This window comes from Ambystoma mexicanum, chromosome 11 (genome assembly GCF_040938575.1).
Source record: "Ambystoma mexicanum isolate Mex_15411 chromosome 11, UKY_AmexF1_1, whole genome shotgun sequence".
Taxonomy (NCBI): domain Eukaryota; kingdom Metazoa; phylum Chordata; class Amphibia; order Caudata; family Ambystomatidae; genus Ambystoma; species Ambystoma mexicanum.
Window position 1 is genome coordinate 307,596,272 of NC_090934.1, and position 12,730 is coordinate 307,609,001.

A 12,730-nucleotide genomic window follows, 5' to 3' on the forward strand; every position below is an offset into this window, starting at 1 on the left:
AATACCTTTTGGCCCACGAAAAAGATCTTAACATAACTTTTCTATCATTTGAGGCTTTCTGTTGTTCCTGTGCCTTGGCCATATGGGTTTGTACTAAAGACATAACTACCGTCATGTGTTCTTTAAGTCGGTCGGCAGTTTGGGAGAGTAGGATTGTGGCTTCTTGCCTTTCTTCCCAGGTTTCTCTCAACATAACCAGAACATCTCGAGGCTCCGGTCCATAGAGTAACTTGAATGGGAAGAAACCTGTAGAAGCCTGGTGTGTCTTCCTAACAGCAAATAAAGCCCAAGGTATCATATTATTCCAGTTTTTGCCATCCTGTTCCACTAATTTCCACAACATAGTTTTCAAGGATTTATTAAACATTTCTACAAGGCCCTCTGTCTGTGGGTGATATACTGAGGTTCTTAAAGTGGCAATATGTATGATATATATGATATGATAAGTCATTTATAATGCGTCTGTACACAAGTATTTCTAGGTGCGACAAGACAAACAATCTTACTAGGCCATGTGTCATTCAGATCATGCAAGTGCGAGAACGAGATGTGCAAGAGGAAAGGGAAAGGGGGAAGTTCAAGGGAGAGGGGAACACAGGGCAGCAATGCTCTGAGTAAGTGCAGCCAGGGTGTCAACCGTGGAAGGTGTCACCTGAATTGCGGTGTCGCTGGAGGAAACTTCCAATTCCGAAAGTTCTGCGGTGGTGTTTTAAGGAGTTCCCTTCTTTTTGAAGAGATAGGGTCTGTTTTCCGGGCACTCGCCACTGTCTTTGTACTGAGAAACAGTGCCAACAAGAATGGCGACCTCCCTGTACAGCCCAGGGATGGGAAAAAGCCAAAGGCAAAAAAACCTTAATGCTATTCAGGAAAGTTTGGTAAGTACACAGAGCGATGAAGGTATTCAGTGTAGTGGGTAAGTCCACAGAAGGATGATGGTATTCAGGAAGGTTTTCAAGTTCACAAAGGGAGGACTTCTGTTCTGTCACAACCAATTCCTTGTATACTTGCAGGTCGGCAGGACTCCAACTGATGATGGAGACAGAGGAGTGTAGATTGTTCATGTAGGAAATCCAAAGATGAAGAGGACAGGTATGAACAGGAGTGCAGAAGTAAACAACACAGAAAACAAGGAAGGGAAACAGAATACCAGAAACTAAGCCCAAATGGAAGAAGGAGCAGAAGCCGGTATGTGGATGGATGAGAGGCAACCCGACCCTGGCTCCACCAAGAGAGTGAAAGCGGAAGGTAAGGAAAGAATAGAACGATAGAGAGAGCGAGTACCATCCGCGCTTGGAGCGAGGCGGGACTCGCAGGCCAGCAGAAAGAAGTAAGAATGAAAGGGGAGAGCGAGTGCTGGCCGAGATGGTAGCGAGGCGGGCTAGCGGGCTGGCAGAAAGAAGTAAGAAGGAAAAGGGAGAATGAGTGCTGGCCGAGATGGATGTGAGGTGGGGCTCATGGGCCCGCACGAATAAGGCAACAGAAATGAAAATGAAGTCGGACACAAGCAAAGGAAAACGGGAAGCAGGAATCACAACCGGACCGAGACCGGAGAGTAAGAAAAAAGATGAGGAGAACACAGAGCAAAAAGTAGCTAGTACGCGTGGTGAACTGGCATGGAGAAAAGTACAAACTAGAGTTGCAACGCACAGGGCAGCGGGGCCAAGAGGCAGAAATGAGAAGCAGGACAAAATGATTAGACCGTAGCAAGATAACATGGTGGATTGTTAATGGCGGATCCTCTATCCAAACCATAGCTTCCAGGAATCTCTCCTCATGACAGTATGCCTCCTTCGTAGGGGCGCCACCCTGGGTTTACCCGGATGAACGTTGTGAAACTTCCATACCCATTTGGAAGCAGAGATGTTAATTACTGGCGACCTTGAGTCTTCAGCCGGCGAATAACCCTTCCATCTCACAAGGTACTGTAATCTCCCCTTATGATGACGGGAGTCGATGATTCTTTCCACCTCATAGGTATCCGGAGATGGATCTCTGATGGGTGACCGGAGGGTAGTTTTCCGCTGATACTTGTCAGAAAAAAAAGGTTTTAGCAAGGAGGTGTGGAATACTGGGTGAATGCGTCGCAGTGGCTTGGGTAACTTGAGCTGCAAAGCCACAGGATTGATGCTGGACAAAATGGGAAAGGGACCCAAGTACCTGGGTGCAAGTTTGGAAGCATGTGTCCATCTGGGTAAGTACTTGGTAGAAAGCCAGACAAGTTTTACTTCCTTCAATTCGGGCACTTGGTTGCGATGTACATTGGCTTGCCGCTTGTATCTTTTCCGACTCTCTTCCAGATTGGTGATAGCAGTCTTCTGAGCTAAAGAAATGGATTCCAAGAGTGTGTCTACTATAGGTAAATTAGAAGCCAGAAATGTGTCAGCCGGGAAAGTACAAGGGTGTGTACCGTACATGCAGAAGAAGGGCAACATCTTGATGGTAGAATGAGTGGCATTGTTATATGCACATTCAGCCATGGATAGAAGAAAGGCCCAGTTGTCTTGTTCCGCATTGGCAAAACATTGGAGGTATTGCTCCACGGTGGCATTTAGGCGTTCTGTCTGCCCGTTAGATTGCGGATGGGAACCCGACATGCGTGCCTTTTTTATGCCCACAAGATCACACTATGTCTTCCAGAATACACATTTATATTGGGGACTTCTATCAGAAAGTATAGTCTCCGGAATACAGTGTAGTCTTACCACATCTCTGAGAAAGCTGTGTGCCATCTCTGGGGCTGAAGGTACTCCTTTCAAAGGAGAAAAGTTGGCCATCTTGCTAAAACTGTCGATGGTGACCATGATAGCCGTGAAACCTTGTGATGGAGGGAGATCAACCATGAATCGGTGGAAATATGTGTCCAGGGCTCTGCTGGAGTGCGGGTTGTTCCAGCAAACCAACAGGTTTGGATGTAGGGTTCTTGCTTCTTGCACATATTGGACATGACAGAACATATAGTTTAACGTCTGTCCATATAGAAGGCCACCAGAACATTCAGTGGATTAGATCAGTAGTAGCTGCCACTCCCTTGTGACCGGCTATTCTGGACTCATGAGCCCAGGAAAGAACAAGTAGCTCTTGTTTAGGCTCCGGAATAAACAAATGGTTCTAAAAGAACCACAGTCTGTCCTTCTCAGATAAATGATTCTGTAGGTCTGTCGAGAGGGGTCTTAGAGCTGGAAGGGAAGCAGACTGGACTTCTTGAAGGTACTTAGATATTGTTTGAATGAAATTCACATCTTGAAACAGACTATCTGCAATGATGTTCTTGCTGCCGGGGAGGTAGGTGATGCAAAAATCATATTGTGCAAAAAAATACGCCCATCTGGCTAGACGCACGTTCCAGCATTTCATCTGTTGTAAGACCTTTAGGTTGCTGTGATAAGTGCGGATCTCAGAGGGGTGCATGGGACCTTGTAAAAGGTGATGCCATTTGGCACAAGCTTGCTTGATGGCTAGTAGCTCCTTCTCAATAACTGAATAGTGTGTCACACTTGGGGTTAAGGTGCGGAAGAGATATGCAATATGATGTTCCAGGCCATTGTGTTCTTGTTTCAAGACTGCTCCAACAGCGCCAGCAGATGCGTCGGTTTTGACGATGAAAGGCAGCCGTTGACCTGGCTCCCTGAGGATAGGAGCAGAACAGAAGGCAGTCTTTAACCCTTGTGTGCACTAGGAGCCCAACCAGCCCATAAAGCTGGGGATTGCCCAATAGCACTTTAAGATGAGGTAGCAGTACCCGTGAGATGGATGGGGATGTAGATTCGTACTCTAGCATCAAATCAATAATGACAACTCAATGGTTTGGCAAAGGGAGTCTGTTTAATGACAAGTATAAAAAATGGGGAGTTCATGAACATCAGCTGTTGCTTGATCTTCCTTCTCGCTTCAACTCCAACGAACTTCATAGAAAACACACCCTTTATACTAAAAACTTGTCATCACTGACGTGTATCGCTTAAATGTTACATGCAATTCTATTGGTTATAGGAAGGTAACTTTACTATAGGTACTATATTTGTATATGGTAAAGGGGTGACAGGATTGGGTGATCAGTGTCAGGTGGGGCATCTAAGTTCTTCCTTCTGAATAGCTATTGTGATGTCACTAAAAGTACGATGTCCCATTGGTTCTACAAACTATAGGATCCTAGATGACTTGGTCCATTGCGATTGGGTTGGCACCAAGCCTCCCTGTACTTTTCCACTGGCTTAGCAGCGTACAGAATGGTCGCCCAGGTGCAGTGTGCTCGCCCGCTCTTCCAGCCTTCCCCCAACCATTGCCATCATCAATCAACTCCCCAATGGCCATGTGTTAATTATTTCTTGTTGGTTTGGCCTTGAGGCTGTAGCTCTATCGGGAAGAGTTCAGATATCTGTGCATGGCACAAGTCCGCGCGTAGGTGTGAAAGGCCCAATTCTTCTTAGTTGGCAGGTCACATGATTCAGACACGGTGAAACCATCTCATTTTCCCTGCAATTCGTGTATTTGATTTAGCTCTCTGCCCACCACCTGCCTTCTGCTGCTTATCTTGACTTCTTTGAACAGGATACTCTGCTCTTTGCTTCATAAATCGTAGCTATGGTTCGTCTATGTCAGCCGATTCAACCTTGGCTTCTTGGTACGGGTTGCATGAGTCTGAGTTTCGTTTCTTGTCTTTTAGCTTTCGATTCTCGTCTTGAGGGGCTCCTCTCCTGCGGCCTTTTAATAACGTTTGGTTGATTCTGCTCTTGTGCACAGTGGAAGTATACTTATATAAAATGCTCCTTTTTGAGGTAGATATGTATAGCTGGCGCTTGCCGCAATCTATTTTACTACTAAGCATAGCAAGCCGCACGATTTTCTCAGCTTTCTTGCGGTTCCAAGCATATGTACACATGTAAACTGGCTGCATATCTACATCACAATTATTACATAAGCTTCACACCTTTGACATGGTTATTTCACTTTAGATTCATGATGTCCCTTATCCATGGTGTTTCGTCTCTTTTCGTCATTTGCAGGTTATCATACCTTCTATATGTGAGTCAGTCCGGGTTCTTGTGACATCACCATTTGTCTTCCTTTAGGACCTTTTTGGCTTCTTCGGGCATTGTCTTTTGACAATCGTCAGTTTGTCTTACTTGTCGATATGGTTTTCTCAATGGGTACCTTACTGTCCAGGGTTTCTCAAGTACAGGTACTCCAATAGGTGCTGTCAGTCTGATAGGTACCGGGCAGAGCCCCACTGCGGCTCACTGCTGGTTTATTTGCTCATCATACATCACATACTTCGGCGTGAAAGTTCCTGGCACTTAAAAATGGCCGATTTGAGTGCGGGTCGGGCTTGGGACCTCCTCTAGACTCTCCCCTCTGGGCGATTCCTCGACCACTTTCATGTTTTCCTTGGTGTCCATCTTTTCTGCATCCTCTGCATTCACTTCTCCTTCATCTTCTGGGTTCACACATGATAGTCTGTTGAAATGTCTCTTTGGGGTCCATATTTGTATGACGTCCCTCAAGCTTTCTGCTGCTCTCACGTGTTTGTCTTTGTTCCATGTCATCAGTTGACATTGTCCATTTGGCCTGCAGTAGATCCATCTTCCCACGTAATTTCTGTGTTTCCTTGGATACCGAAACTTTGTTCCTTTTGGTGCATAAATGCTAGTTTTCACAAAGTCTCTTATTTCTTCATCAGTCAGGTCTTTGGGCTTCCATCCGGGTTCAACACCGATCATGATCTTCATCCCTATGGCTTTTTTCGCAGTTTTTTGGCACTGGGAGATTATTATTTTAATAACACAGAATCCGAGCAATATCATCACTAGCAGGGCTCCTAGGAATTTGAATGCATCTGCCATCCATTGTGGAACCCATGAGAATAGCGAGCCAAACCAACTGTCATCGGCCACTTCGTCAGTTTCATCAATCATTTGATTCTGTAATTTCGTCAGCATACCTATGGCCTCTGCTAACGTTCCATTTTCTTCCTCGTGAGATGGTATAAATGTGCCCCATGATTCTCCGATTTTTGCACAAACACTTCCATCAATGGCTGTGATCATGTCAAGGACATATCTGTTTTGGAGCGTCATTAGTCGAATTGGCCTTAACTCTTCCTTGATCACGCTGAATCCCTTTATGGTTGTGTTGATGGTTTGCAGTAACTCCCATCTGGTTATCTGCAACCATTTAGTATTTGCTCCAACTTGGACCCGAAGATTGTCGTGAACACTGATGAGGTCAGACTGAACAGTCTGTGTTCATACAGGATTGCATGGAAAGCTTCTTCTGATTTAGCAGAAAAGTAATTCTCTCTCTTCATTCTATTCATCAATTCCACAGATCTCCTTTTTCTTAAGTGAGCATCGGCTTTCGAGAAACTGTCAATATTCTGATCACTGTTTGGAATCACCAATGCTGGAACATGTACATTCACTATTGTGCATATTCCTCCCCAATTCTTCGGCAGCCTGATATATGCCCTGGGTCCATATGCCCAGTAATGATCCATGATTACTGCGGTACCATGTGCCATTCCTGTGGCATCAAAGATACATCCACAGTTCTGATTTTCTCCCATGTTCCTTGTACCATTGTTTCTGAAGCACAGTTTGGCATTTTCCAATGGCACTATCTGTAGGGGTCCTCCTCTGTCTTCAACCCATGTTAGTAGTTTTGCGAGTTTTGGCCATAATGGTCTGCATATCTTCTGCAAATTTTCAATTGCTTCCTTGAAGGCTCCAGGACCATCCATGCTCTGTAAATCACTACTCCTTTCTCCCATCCATCTGGTGAAAGCACTGCTACCCCAAATTTGCATTTGAACTCTGTTCTTCCATTTTCTGGTTTCTTCTGGAGTTCTTCCTTGGACGTTCAGTTTTTGATTTGCCTCTCTTCTGATCTCCACCCCTTTAACTCCAGGCTTCTCGTGTCTGATCACAATGTACTTTGTCTTTCCATTGTTCCTTGTCTTTATGTCCTGGACATAGTCGTCTTCATTTGGATCAGTTGCTTCAGTTGCGCATTTCAGTAAGGCACCACGTCCCATGAACTGGCCTCTGGTCTTGCACATTGCTATGTGTGACAGACAGTGTGCTGCCTGGACATTGATTTCTATAGCTACAAAGATCTTTGACTTCCCAGTGCTGTAAGGTGGGAGTGCACAAACAAAATTGAACACCTCCGTATGGCTTCTTCTTACTGAAGGTTTCTCAGGTACCTCAATCCAGGGTTCAGGCCTCTTCATCTGTACTAGTGGAGTAGACAAACGTCTGGCAATTCTATCCTTCTCCTCTGGCATCCTTTTTCTTCTGTTTATAAATGTCCATATACACTCTGCCATTGGTCCAGTATATGGCTGTATTGTAGAACTCGTACTTGTCCCCTTCATTGGATCATGTGTGCTTATCAATGCTACCTCGGTTGTTTCATTCTCCAACTCCTTTTGTCTCTTTAAAGGTTCAGCTTTTCCCACTTGTCTTATCCTGTGGACTGGACCCTTCAGGATAATCTCCAAGATGGGCGAAGTCAATTATCTTGTTGACCTGGGAGCCCCTGGGGTAGCCCCTCAGATATTCCATGTCAACAGGATCAAGCCTTTCCACAGACGAGGAGAAGTCTCATGTATCTTGCTGGCTTAGGGGCAAGAAGAGGATGAGAGTGAGCCCCTTCCTGATTTGCTACATAGCAACCCTCAGGATGGCTCAGTGGAGGGAGTGCTCCAGATCTGACGACAGAGCAGCAGAGGGCCTGCAGGGCTTTGCTCCGGCAGTATGCCTCTCTGTTCTCACTGACACCAGGCCTTACATTGTGGTGTAGGCCCGAAATTGACATTGGTGACAGTGTGCCTGTCAAAAGCAGGTGCTACCGTATTTCAGATTCAGTTAAGAACTACATCCAGGCTGAAGTCGCCAAGTCCAGTGGTCCCTGTCCCCAAGGCAAGTTCCCAGGCAGGTACCAAGGATTGGCGGTTCTGTGTGGACTACAGAGGGGTCAATGCTGTCACCAAAACTGACGCGCACCCATTGCCCAATGCTGATGAGCCTGTGGACACCACAGGTGCTGCCAAATTTGTGAGCATCTTTAACCTTACCTCAGGCTAGTAGTAAATAGCTCGATACAAAATCTCCAGCTCCCATTAGGTTTTGCCACCAGCTTGATGGGGGAAGTCCAGGGTCTTGTAGATGGTTCAATAGTATTAGCCTCAGGCATCTGCTTGACTTCCTGGATGATTGTTTCTTTTCTGGATCTAGGTAATCTGTATGGTTTTAAATGTACCACTTTGCCTTCTGGAGTGCGGATATGATGATAGATATGCATCACTCTTTCTGGTTCCTCTCTGAATACATCAGTACATTGGATTATGAGGTCATATAAATCTTGCTTCTGGTTATTACTTAGTTTGGGTGGAATCAGAACTTTGTTATCAGAATCCTCAGGTAACAAACAGGATGAAATGGTGGCATTAGACTCTGAAGGATTTTCCCTCCACTCCTTTAATAGGTTAATGTGATATGCTTGTGTTTTTAAGTGGCGTCCAGGTTGGGAAATGTTGTAGTTACAATGTCCTTTTTTGAGTAAATAACTGGCAAAGAATGTCCTTTTTTGAGTAAATAACTAACAGATATCAGAGCTCAGTAAATAGCGGACCTACCTTACTGGTGAATACCAGAGGAGAGCATCAGGGTGATTTATCACTTTTTGTTGGAGGGATCCAACTGTTGTTTTTTGCAAACAAGTCGAATTAGAGACCTGGTTTGCTTGTTGGGCTCTTCACAACCTTTCTATATTCACTTATTTCAATGTTTATGTATTGTGAAAAATGTAACCCAAATCAGGCAAAGAATTTCCTTTTTTGTGTAAATAACTAATAGATACCATTGCTCAGGTAACAGTGGACCTTACTTCCTGGTAAAAACCAAAGGGTTAAACCAGGGTAATTTATAATTTACTGTAAAAAATTGTTCTAAAACCAAGTTCTTTTTCAAATATAATCAATTGAATCTTATGCTCAGCCCCTCTCTGTGTGTTTCTTTTCAGAATAACTTTAAAGGTTTTTATGTTTGATTCATTCAATCTGGAACACAACAAGGGTCCCCGATTGAATTTGTTCGAATATGATCCTTGTGGGTAGGACCCTATGGTAGCAGTACTTCCCCTCTTTTGTTTAACAGTGTTACAAGGTCCTGTCTGTTCTAACACCTCATATGGTCCATGCTACTTCAGAAATTAGTTTGGTCTCCGAAGTGGGCAACAATACTAATACCTTTTGGCCCACGAAAAAGATCTTAACATAACTTTTCTATCATTTGAGGCTTTCTTTTGTTCCTGTGCCTTGGCCATATGGGTTTGTACTAAAGACATAACTACCGTCATGTGTTCTTTAAGTCGGTCGGCAGTTTGGGAGAGTAGGATTGTGGCTTCTTGCCTTTCTTCCCAGGTTTCTCTCAACATAACCAGAACATCTCGAGGCTCCGGTCCATAGAGTAACTTGAATGGGAAGAAACCTGTAGAAGCCTGGTGTGTCTTCCTAACAGCAAATAAAGCCCAAGGTATCATATTATTCCAGTTTTTGCCATCCTGTTCCACTAATTTCCACAACATAGTTTTCAAGGTTTTATTAAACATTTCTACAAGGCCCTCTGTCGGTGGGTGATATACTGAGGTTCTTAAAGTGGCAATATGTATGATATATATGATATGATAAGTAATTTATAATGCGTCTGTACACAAGTATTTCTAGGTGCGACAAGACAAACAATCTTACTAGGCCATGTGTCATTCAGATCATGCAAGTGCGAGAACGAGATGTGCAAGAGGAAAGGGAAAGGGGGAAGTTCAAGGGAGAGGGGAACACAGGGCAGCAATGCTCTGAGTAAGTGCAGCCAGGGTGTCAACCGTGGAAGGTGTCACCTGAATTGCGGTGTCGCTGGAGGAAACTTCCAATTCCGAAAGTTCTGCAGTGGTGTTTTAAGGAGTTCCCTTCTTTTTGAAGAGATAGGGTCTGTTTTCCGGGCACTCGCCACTGTCTTTGTACTGAGAAACAGTGCCAACAAGAATGGCGACCTCCCTGTACAGCCCAGGGATGGGAAAAAGCCAAAGGCAAAAAAAACCTTAACGCTATTCAGGAAAGTTTGGTAAGTACACAGAGTGATGAAGGTATTCAGTGTAGTGGGTAAGTCCACAGAAGGATGATGGTATTCAGGAAGGTTTTCAAGTTCACAAAGGGAGGACTTCTGTTCTGTCACAACCAATTCCTTGTATACTTGCAGGTCGGCAAGACTCCAACTGATGATGGAGACAGAGGAGTGTAGATTGTTCATGTAGGAAATCCAAAGATGAAGAGGACAGGTATGAACAGGAGTGCAGAAGTAAACAACACAGAAAAAAAGGAAGGGAAACAGAATACCAGAAACTAAGCCCAAATGGAAGAAGGAGCAGAAGCCGGTATGTGGATGGATGAGAGGCAACCCGACCCTGGCTCCACCAAGAGAGTGAAAGCGGAAGGTAAGGAAAGAATAGAACGATAGAGAGAGCGAGTACCATCCGCGCTTGGAGCGAGGCGGGACTCGCAGGCCAGCAGAAAGAAGTAAGAATGAAAGGGGAGAGCGAGTGCTGGCCGAGATGGTAGCGAGGCGGGCTAGCGGGCTGGCAGAAAGAAGTAAGAAGGAAAAGGGAGATTGAGTGCTGGCCGAGATGGATGTGAGGTGGGGCTCATGGGCCCGCAAGAATAAGGCAACAGAAATGAAAATGAAGTCGGACACAAGCAAAGGAAAACGGGAAGCAGGAATCACAACCGGACCGAGACCGGAGAGTAAGAAAAAAGATGAGGAGAACACAGAGCAAAAAGTAGCTAGTACGCGTGGTGAACTGGCATGGAGAAAAGTACAAACTAGAGTTGCAACGCACAGGGCAGCGGGGCCAAGAGACAGAAATGGGAAGCAGGACAAAATGATTAGACCGTAGCAAGATAACATGGTGGATTGTTAATGGCGGATCCTCTATCCAAACCATAGCTTCCAGGAATCTCTCCTCATGACAGTATGCCTCCTTCGTAGGGGCGCCACCCTGGGTTTACCCGGATGAACGTTGTGAAACTTCCATACCCATTTGGAAGCAGAGATGTTAATTACTGGCGACCTTGAGTCTTCAGCCGGCGAATAACCCTTCCATCTCACAAGGTACTGTAATCTCCCCTTATGATGACGGGAGTCGATGATTCTTTCCACCTCATAGGTATCCGGAGATGGATCTCTGATGGGTGACCGGAGGGTAGTTTTCCGCTGATACTTGTCAGAAAAAAAAGGTTTTAGCAAGGAGGTGTGGAATACTGGGTGAATGCGTCGCAGTGGCTTGGGTAACTTGAGCTGCAAAGCCACAGGATTGATGCAGGACAAAATGGGAAAGGGACCCAAGTACCTGGGTGCAAGTTTGGAAGCATGTGTCCATCTGGGTAAGTACTTGGTAGAAAGCCAGACAAGATTTACTTCCTTCAATTCAGGCACTTGGTTGCGATGTACATTGGCTTGCCGCTTGTATCTTTTCCGACTCTCTTCCAGATTGGTGATAGCAGTCTTCTGAGCTAAAGAAATGGATTCCAAGAGTGTGTCTACTATAGGTAAATTAGAAGCCAGAAATGTGTCAGCCGGGAAAGTACAAGGGTGTGTACCGTACATGCAGAAGAAGGGCAACATCTTGATGGTAGAATGAGTGGCATTGTTATATGCACATTCAGCCATGGATAGAAGAAAGGCCCAGTTGTCTTGTTCCGCATTGGCAAAACATTGGAGGTATTGCTCCACGGTGGCATTTAGGCGTTCTGTCTGCCCGTTAGATTGCGGATGGGAACCCGACATGCGTGCCTTTCTTATGCCCACAAGATCACACTATGTCTTCCAGAATACACATTTATATTGGGGACTTCTATCAGAAAGTATAGTCTCCGGAATACAGTGTAGTCTTACCACATCTCTGAGAAAGCTTTGTGCCATCTCTGGGGCTCAAGGTACTCCTTTCAAAGGAGAAAAGTTGGCCATCTTGCTAAAACTGTCGATGGTGACCATGATAGCCGTGAAACCTTGTGATGGAGGGAGATCAACCATGAATCGGTGGAAATATGTGTCCAGGGCTCTGCTGGAGTGCGGGTTGTTCCAGCAAACCAACAGGTTTGGATGTAGGGTTCTTGCTTCTTGCACATATTGGACATGACAGAACATATAGTTTAACGTCTGTCCATATAGAAGGCCACCAGAACATTCAGTGGATTAGATCAGTAGTAGCTGCCACTCCCTTCTGACCAGCTATTCTGGACTCATGAGCCCAGGAAAGAACAAGTAGCTGTTGTTTAGGCTCCGGAATAAACAAATGGTTCTAAAAGAACCACAGTCTGTCCTTCTCAGATAAATGATTCTGTAGGTCTGTCGAGAGGGGTCTTAGAGCTGGAAGAGAAGCAGACTGGACTTCTTGAAGGAACTTAGATATTGTTTGAATGAAATTCACATCTTGAAACAGACTATCTGCAATGATGTTCTTGCTGCCGGGGAGGTAGGTGATGCAAAAATCATATTGTGCAAAAAAATACGCCCATCTGGCTAGACGCACGTTCCAGCATTTCATCTGTTGTAAGACCTTTAGGTTGCTGTGATCAGTGCGGATCTCAAAAGGGTGCATGGGACCTTGTAAAAGGTGATGCCATTTGGCACAAGCTTGCTTGATGGCTAGTAGCTCCTTCTCAATAACTGAATAGTGT